This window comes from Ranitomeya imitator, chromosome 10, assembly GCF_032444005.1.
Source record: "Ranitomeya imitator isolate aRanImi1 chromosome 10, aRanImi1.pri, whole genome shotgun sequence".
Taxonomy (NCBI): Eukaryota; Metazoa; Chordata; class Amphibia; order Anura; family Dendrobatidae; genus Ranitomeya; species Ranitomeya imitator.
Genome location: NC_091291.1, coordinates 4,651,171 through 4,668,013, shown reverse-complemented (window position 1 = coordinate 4,668,013; position 16,843 = coordinate 4,651,171). Strand labels below are relative to the sequence as shown.

Here is a 16,843-nt window from a genome sequence, read left to right as displayed (position 1 = left end):
GTGTATATATATACAGGAGGAGTGGTACTGTGCAGTGTATATATACAGGAGGAGTGGTACTGTGCAGTGTATATATACAGGACAGGAGGAGTGGTACTGTGCAGTATATATACAGGACAGGAGGAGTGGTACTGTGCAGTGTATATATACAGGAGGAGTGGTACTGTGCAGTGTATATATACAGGAGGAGTGGTACTGTGCAGTGTATATATACAGGACAGGAGGAGCGGTACTGTGCAGTATATATACAGGACAGGAGGAGTGGTACTGTGCAGTGTATATATACAGGAGGAGTGGTACTGTGCAGTGTATATATACAGGACAGGAGGAGTGGTACTGTGCAGTATATATACAGGACAGGAGGAGTGGTACTGTGCAGTGTATATATACAGGACAGGAGGAGTGGTACTGTGCAGTATATATACAGGACAGGAGGAGTGGTACTGTGCAGTGTATATATACAGGAGGAGTGGTACTGTGCAGTGTATATATACAGGACAGGAGGAGCGGTACTGTGCAGTATATATACAGGACAGGAGGAGTGGTACTGTGCAGTAGAACCCGTTGAGGACTAGGCAGGGCAGGCAGTGATTGCCGGCGTCCATAACTATTCCTATCCAGTTCCATCACTCAGCCCGGCGCTCCTGCTGTGTCATGGATGACGTCACATAGAACATGTATGATGCTCCCGGCCTCCTCCTGACTCAGGGCCGCTCTCAGGGTGTAACAGAGACTATTACGCCCGTCGCTCGCCCGCCAGTTACTGACTAACTTTCTATATTGGGAAACACCTCGTGTACAGACTGGTGCTGTTGAGGACGGGGAGATCAGGAGTATAACCCCCAGCCTGCACATTCGGGGTGGCACAATTCTTACTAATACGATCGTCAATAACTGCATGGCTCTCGGATCTATAGATCTCTGCTTGCTGTCACTTGCAGTGCATCCAGTCTGTCCTGGTCGTGTGATGGACACACAGGCGCACAGATCGCATCCACTGCAATGTAAGAACTGAAGGCTCCATTCATTTGCAGCAAGCGGAGGTCCTGACACTGCTGCAGAATTAACATATAAAGTCCATTACACAAATGTCATTTATTTGCCCACAATGGGAGCCCTTTAAGATGTTCTGCAGCTGCGTGGTCATTATGAAGGCCGGGATGTAACTAGAAAGCTTAGAAAGCAAATACGGCCAATTACAAAAATGGCGCAATGAGTTATCTGCCGTCATGGCGCGGTGATGTGCGCCCACCGCCCCCATCTCTCAGCTGACGCCACTTATTTGGCAGAAAATAAATGTGAAAAAGTTGCAAGTTGCGCAAAGTTTATCAAAAGTTGTAAAAGTGGCCGTGGATTGTGGGAAGCGGTGCGACCAATGAACCTGTGGCCAGAGGACGGCGCAGAAACCGATTTCATTCTCTGCATTTAACTGCGCGGCTTTGAATAAATTTGCGCCACGGAGCAAACAAACAGCGTGGCCCCTGAGATCAAAGTCACAAGGGAGCCCATACAACCAATCAGATTGCTGCTTTCATTTTCTACTCTAGCTGAATGTTGATTGGCTGACATGGGACTGAGCATGTGATCTGTATTTCCTGTGCTCTCTTCAATAAGCTTTATTTACACACAGCTGGAGAACAACGCACAAAACTGAACTTTGTGAATGAGTTTTGGCTTAAAAAGAAAATACGAAACAAACCTGAGAAATGAAATATGATCAGAGCTTTCTGACGGCAGCGCCTTAATATCCCTCCGTAGTTGGGTTTTATATACTGGCAGCATCGCTGTATGTACACCCCTATATGACGGTATAGCAGAGCCGGGCATGTGCAAGCAACGCACAACAAAGGGGCAGAACAATACTGTGCAGGGCTTCATCTGCCCCCTGAGCTGACTATTGTGCAGTCAGACCCCCGTTACCAGGATACGAAGCCCCCTCTACTATGGCATGGGATGGGATTAATGGGGTAGGGGGGAGGAGAAGCTTATTGAAGGGCAAGTCTGGCAGCAGCAGCAGCGGGCGCTCCGAGCGGCCACGTACCCACCTCAGCCTCCGCTCTCCCCGGCTCTGCTGCCGTCCATTCTGCTCCGTCCCGGCGTCGTGTGGACGACGCACCTGCCAGTGTCAGGCACCGAGACTGCCCGCCCCGAGCCGCCCTCCTGCCCGATCAATGGCACCGAGACTGCCCGCCCCGAGCCGCCCTCCAGCCCGATCAATGGCACCGAGACTGCCCGCCCCGAGCCGCCCTCCTGCCCGATCAATGGCACCGAGACTGCCCTCTTCTATTCTCAGCATGCAGGGCGACCAATCACACACCCAGGGTCTGCCCGCAAATACCCGCAGCTCAGGTTCCCCCGCCAGACGTCAGCAGCGCCACACAGCCAGCTGTCCCCCATCTCAGGGGACCGGCCGCACTCCGGGACAGTACCACTCATGATGGGATTAGATACGCGGCTCAGCAGTCAGTATCACACAGGATAGGATTAGATACACGGCTCAGCAGTCAGTATCACACAGGATAGGATTAGATACACAGCTCAGCAGTCAGTATCACACAGGAGAGGATTAGATACACGGCTCAGCAGTCAGTATCACACAGGAGAGGATTAGATACACGGCTCAGCAGTCAGTATCACACAGGATAGGATTAGATACACGGCTCAGCAGTCAGTATCACACAGGATAGGATGAGATACACGGCTCAGCAGACAGTATCACACAGGAGAGGATTAGATACACAGCTCAGCAGTCAGTATCACACAGGAGAGGATTAGATACACAGCTCAGCAGTCAGTATCACACAGGAGAGGATTAGATACACGGCTCAGCAGTCAGTATCACACAGGATAGGATTAGATACACAGCTCAGCAGTCAGTATCACACAGGAGAGGATTAGATACACGGCTCAGCAGTCAGTATCACACAGGAGAGGATTAGATACACGGCTCAGCAGTCAGTATCACACAGGATAGGATTAGATACACGGCTCAGCAGTCAGTATCACACAGGATAGGATGAGATACACGGCTCAGCAGACAGTATCACACAGGAGAGGATTAGATACACAGCTCAGCAGTCAGTATCACACAGGAGAGGATTAGATACACGGCTCAGCAGTCAGTATCACACAGGAGAGGATTAGATACACGGCTCAGCAGTCAGTATCACAGGATAGGATTAGATACATGGCTCAGCAGTCAGTATCACACAGGAGAGGATTAGATACACGGCTCAGCAGACAGTATCACACAGGAGAGGATTAGATACACAGCTCAGCAGACAGTATCACACAGGAGAGGATTAGATACACAGCTCCGCAGTCAGTATCACACAGGAGAGGATTAGATACACGGCTCAGCAGACGGTATCACAGGAGAGGATTAGATACACGGCTCAGCAGTCAGTATCACACAGGAGAGGATTAGATACACGGCTCAGCAGTCAGTATCACACAGGATAGGATTAGATACACGGCTCAGCAGTCAGTATCACACAGGAGAGGATTAGATGCACGGCTCAGCAGTCAGTATCACACAGGAGAGGATTAGATACACGGCTCAGCAGACGGTATCACAGGAGAGGATTAGATACACGGCTCAGCAGTCAGTATCACACAGGAGAGGATTAGATGCACGGCTCAGCAGTCAGTATCACACAGGATAGGATTAGATACACGGCTCAGCAGTCAGTATCACACAGGAGAGGATTAGAAACACGGCTCAGCAGTCAGTATCACACAGGATAGGATTAGATACACGGCTCAGCAGTCAGTATCACACAGGATAGGATTAGATACACGGCTCAGCAGTCAGTATCACACAGGAGAGGATTAGATACACGGCTCAGCATTCAGTATCACACAGGATAGGATTAGATACACGGCTCAGCAGTCAGTATCACACAGGAGAGGATTAGATACACGGCTCAGCATTCAGTATCACACAGGATAGGATTAGATACACGGCTCAGCAGTCAGTATCACACAGGAGAGGATTAGATACACGGCTCAGCAGTCAGTATCACACAGGATAGGATTAGATACACGGCTCAGCAGTCAGTATCACACAGGAGAGGATTAGATACACGGCTCAGCAGTCAGTATCACCGGAGAGGTTTAGATACACGGTTCAGCAGACAGTATCACACAGGAGAGGATTAGATACACGGCTCAGCAGTCAGTATCACAGGATAGGATTAGATACATGGCTCAGCAGTCAGTATCACACAGGAGAGGATTAGATACACGGCTCAGCAGACAATATCACACAGGATAGGATTAGATACACGGCTCAGCAGTCAGTATCACACAGGAGAGGATTAGATACACGGCTCAGCAGTCAGTATCACAGGATAGGATTAGATACATGGCTCAGCAGTCAGTATCACACAGGATAGGATTAGATACACGGCTCAGCAGACGGTATCACACAGGAGAGGATTAGATACACGGCTCAGCAGACAGTATCACACAGGATAGGATTAGGTACACGGCTCAGCAGACAGTATCACACAGGAGAGGATTAGATACACGGCTCAGCAGTCAGTATCACACAGGAGAGTATTAGGCTACGTTCACATTAGCGTTCCGCTAATGTGCGTCGCTGTTGCGTCGGCGACGCAGCGGCGACGCGCCCCTATGTTTAACATGGGGGACGCGTGCGTTTTTTTTGTTGCGTTTTCCGACACGTGTGTCGTTTCTGACGCTAGCGTCGGACGCAAGAAAATGCAACAAGTTGCATTTTTCGTGCGTCCGATTTTCGTCAAAAAACGACGCACGCGTCGCAAAACGCAGCGTTTTTGCGTGCGTTTGCGTGCGTTTTTTTGTGCGTCGTGCGTTGCGTTGCCGACGCAGCGGCGCGCAACGCTAATGTGAACGTAGCCTTAGATACACGGCTCAGCAGTCAGTATCACACAGGAGAGGATTAGATACACGGCTCAGCAGTCAGTATCACACAGGAGAGGATTAGATACACGGCTCAGCAGACAGTATCACATAGTAGAGGATTAGATACACGGCTCAGCAGTCAGTATCACACAGGAGAGGATTAGATACACAGATCAGCAGTCAGTATCACACAGGAGAGGATTAGATACACAGCTCAGCAGTCAGTATCACACAGGAGAGGATTAGATACACGGCTCAGCAGACAGTATCACATAGGAGAGGATTAGATACACGGCTCAGCAGTCAGTATCACACAGGAGAGGATTAGATACACAGCTCAGCAGTCAGTATCACACAGGAGAGGGTTAGATACACGGCTCAGCAGACAGTATCACATAGGAGAGGATTAGATACACGGCTCAGCAGTCAGTATCACACAGGATAGGATTAGATACACGGCTCAGCAGACAGTATCACACAGGAGAGGATTAGATACACGGCTCAGCAGTCAGTATCACACAGGAGAGGATTAGATACACGGCTCAGCAGTCAGTATCACACAGGAGAGGATTAGATACACGGCTCAGCAGACAGTATCACACAGGAGAGGGTTAGATACACGGCTCAGCAGTCAGTATCACACAGGAGAGGATTAGATACACGGCTCAGCAGTCAGTATCACACAGGATAGGATTAGATACACGGTTCAGCAGTCAGTATCACACAGGAGAGGATTAGATACACGGTTCAGCAGACAGTATCACACAGGAGAGGGTTAGATACACAGCTCAGCAGTCAGTATCACACAGGATAGGATTAGATACACGGTTCAGCAGTCAGTATCACACAGGAGAGGATTAGATACACGGCTCAGCAGTCAGTATCACACAGGATAGGATTAGATACACGGTTCAGCAGTCAGTATCACACAGGAGAGGATTAGATACACGGTTCAGCAGACAATATCACACAGGATAGGATTAGATACACGGCTCAGCAGTCAGTATCACACAGGAGAGGATTAGATACACGGCTCAGCAGACAGTATCACACAGGAGAGGGTTAGATACACGGCTCAGCAGTCAGTATCACACAGGAGAGGATTAGATACACGGTTCAGCAGACAGTATCACACAGGAGAGGATTAGATACACGGCTCAGCAGTCAGTATCACACAGGAGAGGATTAGATACACGGCTCAGCAGTCAGTATCACACAGGAGAGGATTAGATACACGGCTCAGCAGACAGTATCACACAGGAGAGGGTTAGATACACGGCTCAGCAGTCAGTATCACACAGGAGAGGATTAGATACACGGCTCAGCAGTCAGTATCACACAGGATAGGATTAGATACACGGTTCAGCAGTCAGTATCACACAGGAGAGGATTAGATACACGGTTCAGCAGACAGTATCACACAGGAGAGGGTTAGATACACGGCTCAGCAGTCAGTATCACACAGGATAGGATTAGATACACGGTTCAGCAGTCAGTATCACACAGGAGAGGATTAGATACACGGTTCAGCAGACAATATCACACAGGAGAGGATTAGATACACGGCTCAGCAGTCAGTATCACACAGGATAGGATTAGATACACGGTTCAGCAGTCAGTATCACACAGGAGAGGATTAGATACACGGTTCAGCAGACAATATCACACAGGATAGGATTAGATACACGGCTCAGCAGTCAGTATCACACAGGAGAGGATTAGATACACGGCTCAGCAGACAGTATCACACAGGAGAGGGTTAGATACACGGCTCAGCAGTCAGTATCACACAGGAGAGGATTAGATACACGGTTCAGCAGACAGTATCACACAGGAGAGGATTAGATACACGACTCAGCAGTCAGTATCACACAGGAGAGGATTAGATACACGGCTCAGCAGTCAGTATCACACAGGAGAGGATTAGATACATGGTTCAGCAGTCAGTATCACACAGGAGAGGATTAGATACACGGCTCAGCAGTCAGTATCACACAGGAGAGGATTAGATACACGGTTCAGCAGTCAGTATCACACAGGAGAGGATTAGATACACGGCTCAGCAGAGATTTTTACACAGGATAGGATTAGATACACGGCTCAGCAGACAGCATCTCACAGGAGAGGGTTAGATACGGTAAATGTTTTTTGTTAAACATAGCGAGGCAAAAATCCCTGGTTGGTTCTAGGTAATTGTGTGACTGTAAATGCTTTTGTTTTCGGTCTTGGGATGTTTCACAAATATATATTTTTATTAGCGATTGTCACTAAGGCCTCGTTCACACGTTCAGTATTTATAAGCCAAAATCAGGAGTGGAAGAATCAGAGGACAAGTAGAATAGAAACAAGTCACGTCGTCTGCATTTATCACACACTCCTGGTTTTGGCTTATGTAAAATACTGGCCGAATACTGAACGTGTGAACGTGGCCTTAGTGAACTGCTTTTCCTTGATTTTTCTACGCTTTCTTCGTGTGCGCAGGGTTTTGATTCCATTTATCCATTTGTTTTATTATTCTGGTGCTGGCCCTTAGTGTTTTGTATTTGTCTAATGGAGCAAACACAGCAGAGCGCAAAACATAAGATCCATGAAATCTCACCTACTCGTTCTTTATATTTCCACAGCGGCCTGCGGATCAGGTTTTAAAATTGAGATTTTACCCAAAGACTTCAAACAAATGATCTCCTCCACCCGATTCCGGCCTACACTATAATACTCGGCTCCGACCCAGATTTCCTGCAATGAACGATCACTTCCTTGGTCTTTGATAGTTTTCCCCAGATCACATCTCATCTGTAATCAGACCTGGTGTCCCCCTAACAAGTCGCCGAGGTGTAAACCAGAACTGTATCTAATCCTACCCTGTGTGATACCGTGTCAGCTCAGACACAAAGAATGAAAACAATATCTGTGCAAGCAATGATACATGTCAGTGATGGCCCAGAAGATCGCGGTCCCATAAAAACCAGGCAACATCCCCCTACTCACCGCAGCGGGGGATCCCAATGTGGTCCAGAGCCGCCACACAATGGAGAAATGGAGAGAAGAAAAGCTCCTAATCACAGAACTACTGCCGGACTGTAACCAGGACAAGATCAGACAGGAACCGACAGCCCCAGCGCCTGTCACCAACCTGGGCGGCTGCAGCTGGCGAGGAGCATTCACTCAGCCGGGCAACGACAACGATAGGAAGCCCTGAAAAAGAACAGAACGAGCAAGAATGAAGGGCAAATATCAACACAAAGGACGAGTAACACTGACATAGGGGCGGTATTATATTCCTGTATATAGGAGCAGTATTATAGTAGTTCTATATTGTATATAGGGGGCAGTATTACAGTAGTTATATTCCTGTACATAGGAGCAGTATTATAGTAGTTATATTATTGTACATAGGAGCAGTATTATAGTAGTTATATATTGTATATAGGGGGCAGTATTATAGTAGTTATATTCTTGTACATAGGAGCAGTATTATAGTAGTTATATTCTTGTACATAGGGAGCAGTATTATAGTAGTTATATTCTTGTACATAGGAGCAGTATTATAGTAGTTATATTCTTGTACATAGGGGCAGTATTATAGTAGTTATATATTGTATATAGGAGCAGTATTATAGTAGTTATATTCTTGTACATAGGGGCAGTATTATAGTAGTTATATTCTTGTACATAGGGGCAGTATTATAGTAGTTATATTCTTGTACATAGGAGCAGTATTATAGTAGTTATATTCTTGTACATAGGGGCAGTATTATAGTAGTTATATTCTTGTACATAGGAGCAGTATTATAGCAGTTATATTCCTGTACATAGGAGCAGTATTATAGTAGTTATATTCTTGTATATAGGGGCAGTATTATAGTAGTTATATTCCTGTACATAGGAGCAGTATTATAGTAGTTATATTCCTGTACATAGGGGGCAGTATTATAGTAGTTATATTCTTGTACATAGGAGCAGTATTATAGTAGTTATATTCTTGTACATAGGAGCAGTATTATAGTAGTTATATTCCTGTACATAGGGGAAGTATTATAGTAGTTATATATTGTATATAGGGGGCAGTATTACAGTAGTTATATTCTTGTACATAGGGGGCGGTATTATAGTAGTTATATTCTTGTACATAGGAGCAGTATTATAGTAGTTATATTCTTGTACATAGGAGCAGTATTATAGCAGTTATATTCCTGTACATAGGAGCAGTATTATAGTAGTTATATTCCTGTACATAGGGGGCAGTATTATAGTAGTTATATTCTTGTACATAGGAGCAGTATTATAGTAGTTATATTCTTGTACATAGGAGCAGTATTATAGTAGTTATATTCCTGTACATAGGGGAAGTATTATAGTAGTTATATATTGTATATAGGGGGCAGTATTACAGTAGTTATATTCTTGTACATAGGGGGCGGTATTATAGTAGTTATATTCTTGTACATAGGGGCAGTATTATAGTAGTTATATTCTTGTACATAGGGGCAGTATTATAGCAGTTATATTCTTGTACATAGGAGCAGTATTATAGTAGTTATATTCTTGTACATAGGAGCAGTATTATAGTAGTTATATTCCTGTACATAGGGGCAGTATTATAGTAGTTATATTCTTGTACATAGGAGCAGTATTATAGTAGTTATATTCCTGTACATAGGGAGCAGTATTATAGTAGTTATATTCTTGTATATAGGGGCAGTATTATAGTAGTTATATTCTTGTAAATAGGGGCAGTATTATAGTAGTTATATTCTTGTACATAGGAGCAGTATTATAGTAGTTATATTCTTGTACATAGGGGCAGTATTATAGTAGTTATATATTGTATATAGGAGCAGTATTATAGTAGTTATATTCTTGTACATAGGAGCAGTATTATAGTAGTTATATTCTTGTACATAGGAGCAGTATTATAGTAGTTATATTCTTGTACATAGGAGCAGTATTATAGTAGTTATATTCTTGTACATAGGAGCAGTATTATAGTAGTTATATTCTTGTACATAGGAGCAGTATTATAGTAGTTATATTCTTGTACATAGGGGGCGGTATTATAGTAGTTATATTCTTGTACATAGGGGCAGTATTATAGCAGTTATATTCTTGTACATAGGAGCAGTATTATAGTAGTTATATTCTTGTACATAGGAGCAGTATTATAGTAGTTATATTCCTGTACATAGGGGCAGTATTATAGTAGTTATATTCTTGTACATAGGAGCAGTATTATAGTAGTTATATTCTTGTACATAGGAGCAGTATTATAGTAGTTATATTCTTGTACATAGGAGCAGTATTATAGTAGTTATATTCTTGTACATAGGAGCAGTATTATAGTAGTTATATTCTTGTACATAGGAGCAGTATTATAGTAGTTATATTCTTGTACATAGGGGGCGGTATTATAGTAGTTATATTCTTGTACATAGGGGCAGTATTATAGCAGTTATATTCTTGTACATAGGAGCAGTATTATAGTAGTTATATTCTTGTACATAGGAGTAGTATTATAGTAGTTATATTCTTGTACATAGGAGCAGTATTATAGTAGTTATATTCCTGTACATAGGGAGCAGTATTATAGTAGTTATATTCTTGTATATAGGGGCAGTATTATAGTAGTTATATTCCTGTACATAGGAGCAGTATTATAGTAGTTATATTTCTGTACATAGGGGAAGTATTATAGTAGTTATATATTGTATATAGGGGCAGTATTATAGTAGTTATATTCCTGTACATAGGGGCAGTATTATAGTAGTTATATATTGTATATAGGGGCCAGTATTACAGTAGTTATATTCTTGTACATAGGGGGCGGTATTATAGTAGTTACATTCCTGTACATAGGGGCAGTATTATAGTAGTTATATTCTTGTACATAGGGGCAGTATTATAGTAGATATATTCTTGTATATAGGAGCAGTATTATAGTAGTTATAGTCTGTACATAGGGGCAGTATTATAGTAGTTATATATTGTATATAGGGGCCAGTATTACAGTAGTTATATTCTTGTACATAGGGGGCGGTATTATAGTAGTTATATTCTTGTACATAGGAGCAGTATTATAGTAGTTATATTCTTGTACATAGGGGCAGTATTATAGTAGATATATTCTTGTATATAGGAGCAGTATTATAGTAGTTATAGTCTGTACATAGGGGCAGTATTATAGTAGTTATATTCTTGTACATAGGAGCAGTATTATAGTAGTTATATTCTTGTACATAGGGGCAGTATTATAGTAGTTATATTCTTGTACATAGGGGCAGTATTATAGTAGTTATATTCTTGTACATATGAGCAGTATTATAGTAGTTATATTCTTGTACATAGGAGCAGTATTATAGTAGTTATATTCTTGTACATAGGAGCAGTATTATAGTAGTTATATTCTTGTACATAGGAGCAGTATTATAGTAGTTATATTCCTGTACATAGGGACAGTATTATAGTAGTTATATTCTTGTACATAGGAGCAGTATTATAGCAGTTATATTCTTGTATATAGGAGCAGTATTATAGTAGTTATATTCTTGTACATAGGAGCAGTATTATAGTAGTTATATTCTTGTACATAGGGACAGTGTTATAGTAGTTATATTCTTGTACATAGGAGCAGTATTATAGTAGTTATATTCTTGTACATAGGGACAGTATTATAGTAGTTATATTCTTGTACATAGGAGTAGTATTATAGTAGTTATATTCCTGTACATAGGAGCAGTATTATAGCAGTTATATTCTTGTACATAGGAGCAGTATTATAGCAGTTATATTCTTGTACATAGGAGCAGTATTATAGCAGTTATATTCCTGTACATAGGGGGCAGTATTATAGTAGTTATATTCTTGTACATAGGAGCAGTATTATAGTAGTTATATTCTTGTACATAGGAGCAGTATTATAGTAGTTATATTCTTGTACATAGGAGCAGTATTATAGTAGTTATATTCTTGTACATAGGAGCAGTATTATAGCAGTTATATTCCTGTACATAGGGGGCAGTATTATAGCAGTTATATTCTTGTGCATAGGAGCAGTATTATAGTAGTTATATTCTTGTACATAGGAGCAGTATTATAGTAGTTATATTCTTGTACATAGGGGCAGTATTATAGTAGTTATATTCCTGTACATAGGAGCAGTATTATAGTAGTTATATTCTTGTACATAGGAGCAGTATTATAGTAGTTATATTCTTGTACATAGGAGCAGTATTATAGTAGTTATATTCCTGTACATAGGGGCAGTATTATAGTAGTTATATTCTTGTACATAGGAGCAGTATTATAGTAGTTATATTCTTGTACATAGGAGCAGTATTATAGTAGTTATATTCTTGTACATAGGAGCAGTATTATAGTAGTTATATTCCTGTACATAGGGGCAGTATTATAGTAGTTATATTCTTGTACATAGGAGCAGTATTATAGTAGTTATATTCTTGTACATAGGAGCAGTATTATAGTAGTTATATTCTTGTACATAGGAGCAGTATTATAGTAGTTATATTCTTGTACATAGGAGCAGTATTATAGCAGTTATATTCTTGTGCATAGGAGCAGTATTATAGTAGTTATATTCTTGTACATAGGGGCAGTATTATAGTAGTTATATTCTTGTACATAGGGGCAGTATTATAGTAGTTATATTCCTGTACATAGGAGCAGTATTATAGTAGTTATATTCTTGTACATAGGAGCAGTATTATAGTAGTTATATTCTTGTACATAGGAGCAGTATTATAGTAGTTATATTCCTGTACATAGGGGCAGTATTATAGTAGTTATATTCTTGTACGTAGCGGCAGTATTATAGTAGTTATATTCTTGTACATAGGGGCAGTATTATAGTAGTTATATTCTTGTACGTAGCGGCAGTATTATAGTAGTTATATTCTTGTACATAGGAGCAGTATTATAGTAGTTATATTCTTGTACATAGGAGCAGTATTATAGCAGTTATATTCTTGTACATAGGAGCAGTATTATAGTAGTTATATTCCTGTACATAGGGGCAATATTATAGTAGTTATATTCTTGTACATAGGGGCAGTATTATAGTAGTTATATTCTTGTACATAGGGGCAGTATTATAGTAGTTATATTCTTGTACATAGGAGCAGTATTATAGTAGTTATATTCTTGTACATAGGAGCAGTATTATAGTAGTTATATTCCTGTACATAGGGGGCAGTATTATAGTAGTTATATTCTTGTACATAGGGGCAGTATTATAGTAGTTATATTCTTGTACATAGGGGCAGTATTATAGTAGTTATATTCTTGTACATAGGGGTCAGTATTATAGTAGTTATATTCTTGTACATAGGGGCAGTATTATAGTAGTTATATTCTTGTGTATAGGGGGCAGTAATATAGTAGTTATATTCTTGTGTATAGGGGGCAGTAATATAGTAGTCATATTTTGTACATAGGGACTGATGATTGAAATAAAAGAAAACCTCTATAATGCAGCTCAGGGAAACTTCCGTGGCACTTCCGGAACTCCCTGCCGCGGGAAAAACGCATGCGGAATTGGCATGCGTTTTCCCTCTAAACACTAGCGTTTTCCAAGCGATCTGTAGCAGGGAACACTGCCGGGGACCCCGGAAGGTGAGAATATCACAAATTATTATTTTAATTAACAATTATATGGATCCCAGGTCCTGGGGGAGAGTCTCCTCTCCTCCACCCTGGGTACCAACCGCACATGATCCGCTTACTTCATGCATGGTGGGCATAGCCACATGCGGAAAGTAAGCGGATCAATGCATTCCTATGTGTGCGGAAACCCCGCGATTCCGCACAAAGAATGAACATGCTGCGTTTTTTTTTCCGGAATGCGATTCCGCTGCGGAAAAAAACGCAACATGCACACAAAAATTGCGGATTGCATTCTAATAGGATACTTAATGTACGCGTTTTTATAGCGAAAAATCCTGAAAGTGTGCACAGAACCTTATGGGTATAAGGGCTCATACTCACCTGCCAGAAACTTGGATGAGTCTCGCACGTCAATACCCGGCGCTGCTGCCGGCACTCAGGAGCGGAGCGCGCGGCTGCATGTACTCCTATGCGGCTGCACGCTCCGATCTGAGCGCCGGGTATTAACATGCGAGACTCATCCGAGTTTCTCGCAGGTGAGTATGAGGCTGCAGTCACACTAGCAGTACTTGGTCAGTACTTTACATCAGTATTTGTAAGCCAAAACTAGGAGTGGAACAATTGGAGGAAAAGTATGATAGATAGATAGATAGATAGATAGATAGATAGATAGATAGATAGATAGATAGATAGATAGATAGATAGATAGAACATATGCAGGACTTCTGCCAGTGTGACGGCAGCCTGAGCCCTAAGCCTGAAGCCAGGTATACTGAGGCCATCTGCTGGACTGTTACTGTAACTACACTTGTGGACACTGGCTGTAACACTACACTTAAAGACTGCAGAGGATCCTGTTCTTAAAGTGAACTAGATGCTTTTTTTTTTTTTTTTACCTTAAACGGGTAAGAAAATAAAATAAAGAAATGTGCATATATAATTGATGATAAAAGTAAAAGCTTGAGCTCTGCGGATTTTATATGGCACATTCAATTTAAAATCTATAACTCTGTCAGACATCACAGAAATGAGTAATTACACGTATGATAACTACTTACGGTAATTTGTATGCTCAAACCATGACAGTAAACATAGAAATACATGGAACCTCCTTCCTTATCTTCCTAAATATCAAAACAATTTTTTTCTGAGAAAATTGAACTGCTTTTTAATATAATCCACCCCTTGACAATGGCGGTGTGGAGGGGGGGGGGGGACAATGGCCGTGCGGAGGAGGGGACGATGGCAGTGCGGAGGATGATGGATACGAGAAGAGGACAATGGCAGTGTGGAGGAGGGGACGATGGCAGTGAGAAGGGGACGATTGCAGTGCGGAGGATGATGGATGTGAGGAGGGGATGAGGGCAGTGCGGAGGATGATGGATGTGAGGAGGGGACGATGGCAGTGCGGAGGATGATGGATGTGAGGAGGGGACGATGGCAGTGCGGAGGATGATGGATGTGAGGAGGGGATGAGGGCAGTGCGGAGGATGATGGATGTGAGGAGGGGATGAGGGCAGTGCGGAGGATGATGGATGTGAGGAGGGGATGAGGGCAGTGCGGAGGATGATGGATGTGAGGAGGGGATGAGGGCAGTGCGGAGGATGATGGATGTGAGGAGGGGATGAGGGCAGTGCGGAGGATGATGGATGTGAGGAGGGGATGAGGGCAGTGCGGAGGATGATGGATGTGAGGAGGGGATGATGGTGGTATGACGGAGAGAAATGGACAATGGCGGTACGGAGAAGGATGATGGTGCTGTAGAGGAGGGGACGTTGGTGGTACAAAAAGGATGAGGCCGTGTAGAGGGCATAATGGCGGTACATAGGGGACGATGACGGTGTAGAGGAGGGGACGATGACGGTGTAGAGGAGGGGACGATGACGGTACAGAGGGGATAAGGTGGTGTAGAGGAGGGGACACTGGCGGTACAGAGGGGATGAGGCGGCGTAGAGGAGGGGACACTGGCGGTACAGAGGGGGTGAGGCGGTGTAGAGGAGGGGACACTGGCGGTACAGAGGGGACGAGGCGGGGTAGAAGGGACGATGGCGGTACAGAGGGGAGGACACTGGCTGTACAGAGGGGAGGGGGCGGTGTGCAGAGGGGACACTGGGTGTGCAGAGGGGACACTGGGTGTGCAGAGGGGACACTGGGTGTGCAGAGGGGACACTGGGTGTGCAGAGGGGACACTGGGTGTGCAGAGGGGACACTGGGTGTGCAGAGGGGACACTGGGTGTGCAGAGGGGACACTGGGTGTGCAGAGGGGACACTGGGTGTGCAGAGGGGACACTGGGTGTGCAGAGGGGACACTGGGTGTGCAGAGGGGACACTGGGTGTGCAGAGGGGACACTGGGTGTGCAGAGGGGACAAGGCGGTGTAGAGGAGGGGACACTGGGTGTACGGAGGGGACAAGGCGGTGTAGAGGGGACGAGGCGGTGTAGAGGAGGGGACACTGGCGGTACAGAGGGGACGAGGCGGTGTAGAAGAGGGGACACTGGCGGTGTAGAGGGGGTGAGGCAGTGTAGAGGAGGGGAGACTGGCGGTACAGAGGGGATGAGGCGGTGTAGAGGAGGGGACAATGGTGGTGTTGACGGGGTGAGGCGGTGTAGAGGGGACACTGGCGGTGTAGAGGGGATGAGGCGGTGTAGAGGGGATGAGGCGGTGTAGAGGGGATGAGGCGGTGTAGAGGGGACACTGGCGGTGTAGAGGCGGTGTAGAGGGGGTGAGGCGGTGTAGAGGGGGTGTAGTGGAGGGGACACTGGCGGTGTAGAGGGGATGAGGCGGTGTAGAGGGGGTGAGGCGGTGTAGAGGGGATGAGGCGGTGTAGAGGGGGTGAGGCGGTGTAGAGGGGGTGAGGCGGTGTAGAGGAGGGGACACTGGCGGTGTAGAGGGGGTGAGGCGGTGTAGAGGGGGTGAGGCGGTGTAGAGGAGGGGACACTGGCGGTGTAGAGGGGATGAGGCGGTGTAGAGGAGGGGAGACTGGCGGTACAGAGGGGATGAGGCGGTGTAGAGGAGGGGACAATGGTGGTGTTGACGGGGTGAGGCGGTGTAGAGGGGACACTGGCGGTGTAGAGGGGATGAGGCGGTGTAGAGGGGATGAGGCGGTGTAGAGGGGATGAGGCGGTGTAGAGGGGACACTGGCGGTGTAGAGGCGGTGTAGAGGGGGTGAGGCGGTGTAGAGGGGGTGTAGTGGAGGGGACACTGGCGGTGTAGAGGGGATGAGGCGGTGTAGAGGGGGTGAGGCGGTGTAGAGGGGATGAAGCGGTGTAGAGGGGGTGAGGCGGTGTAGAGGGGGTGAGGCGGTGTAGAGGAGGGGACACTGGCGGTGTAGAGGGGGTGA

General features: G+C 44.5%; 1 protein-coding gene across 3 annotated transcripts in view; it reads right to left on the bottom strand.

The window, feature by feature from the left end:
• Window positions 1-8,012, bottom strand: part of ARHGEF10L (Rho guanine nucleotide exchange factor 10 like) — a 91,744-nt gene extending 83,732 nt beyond the window's left edge. Inside the window, exon 1 of one of the 3 annotated variants that reach the window (XM_069741084.1) lies at window positions 7,876-8,012. The gene's annotated coding sequence lies outside the window, so the exon portion shown is untranslated. Of the gene's footprint in view, window positions 1-2,045; window positions 2,231-7,875 lie in introns of those variants that run through there. The other 2 variants (XM_069741088.1, XM_069741085.1) reach the window with 2 other exon arrangements.
• Between the last annotated feature and the right edge of the window lie 8,831 nt (window positions 8,013-16,843).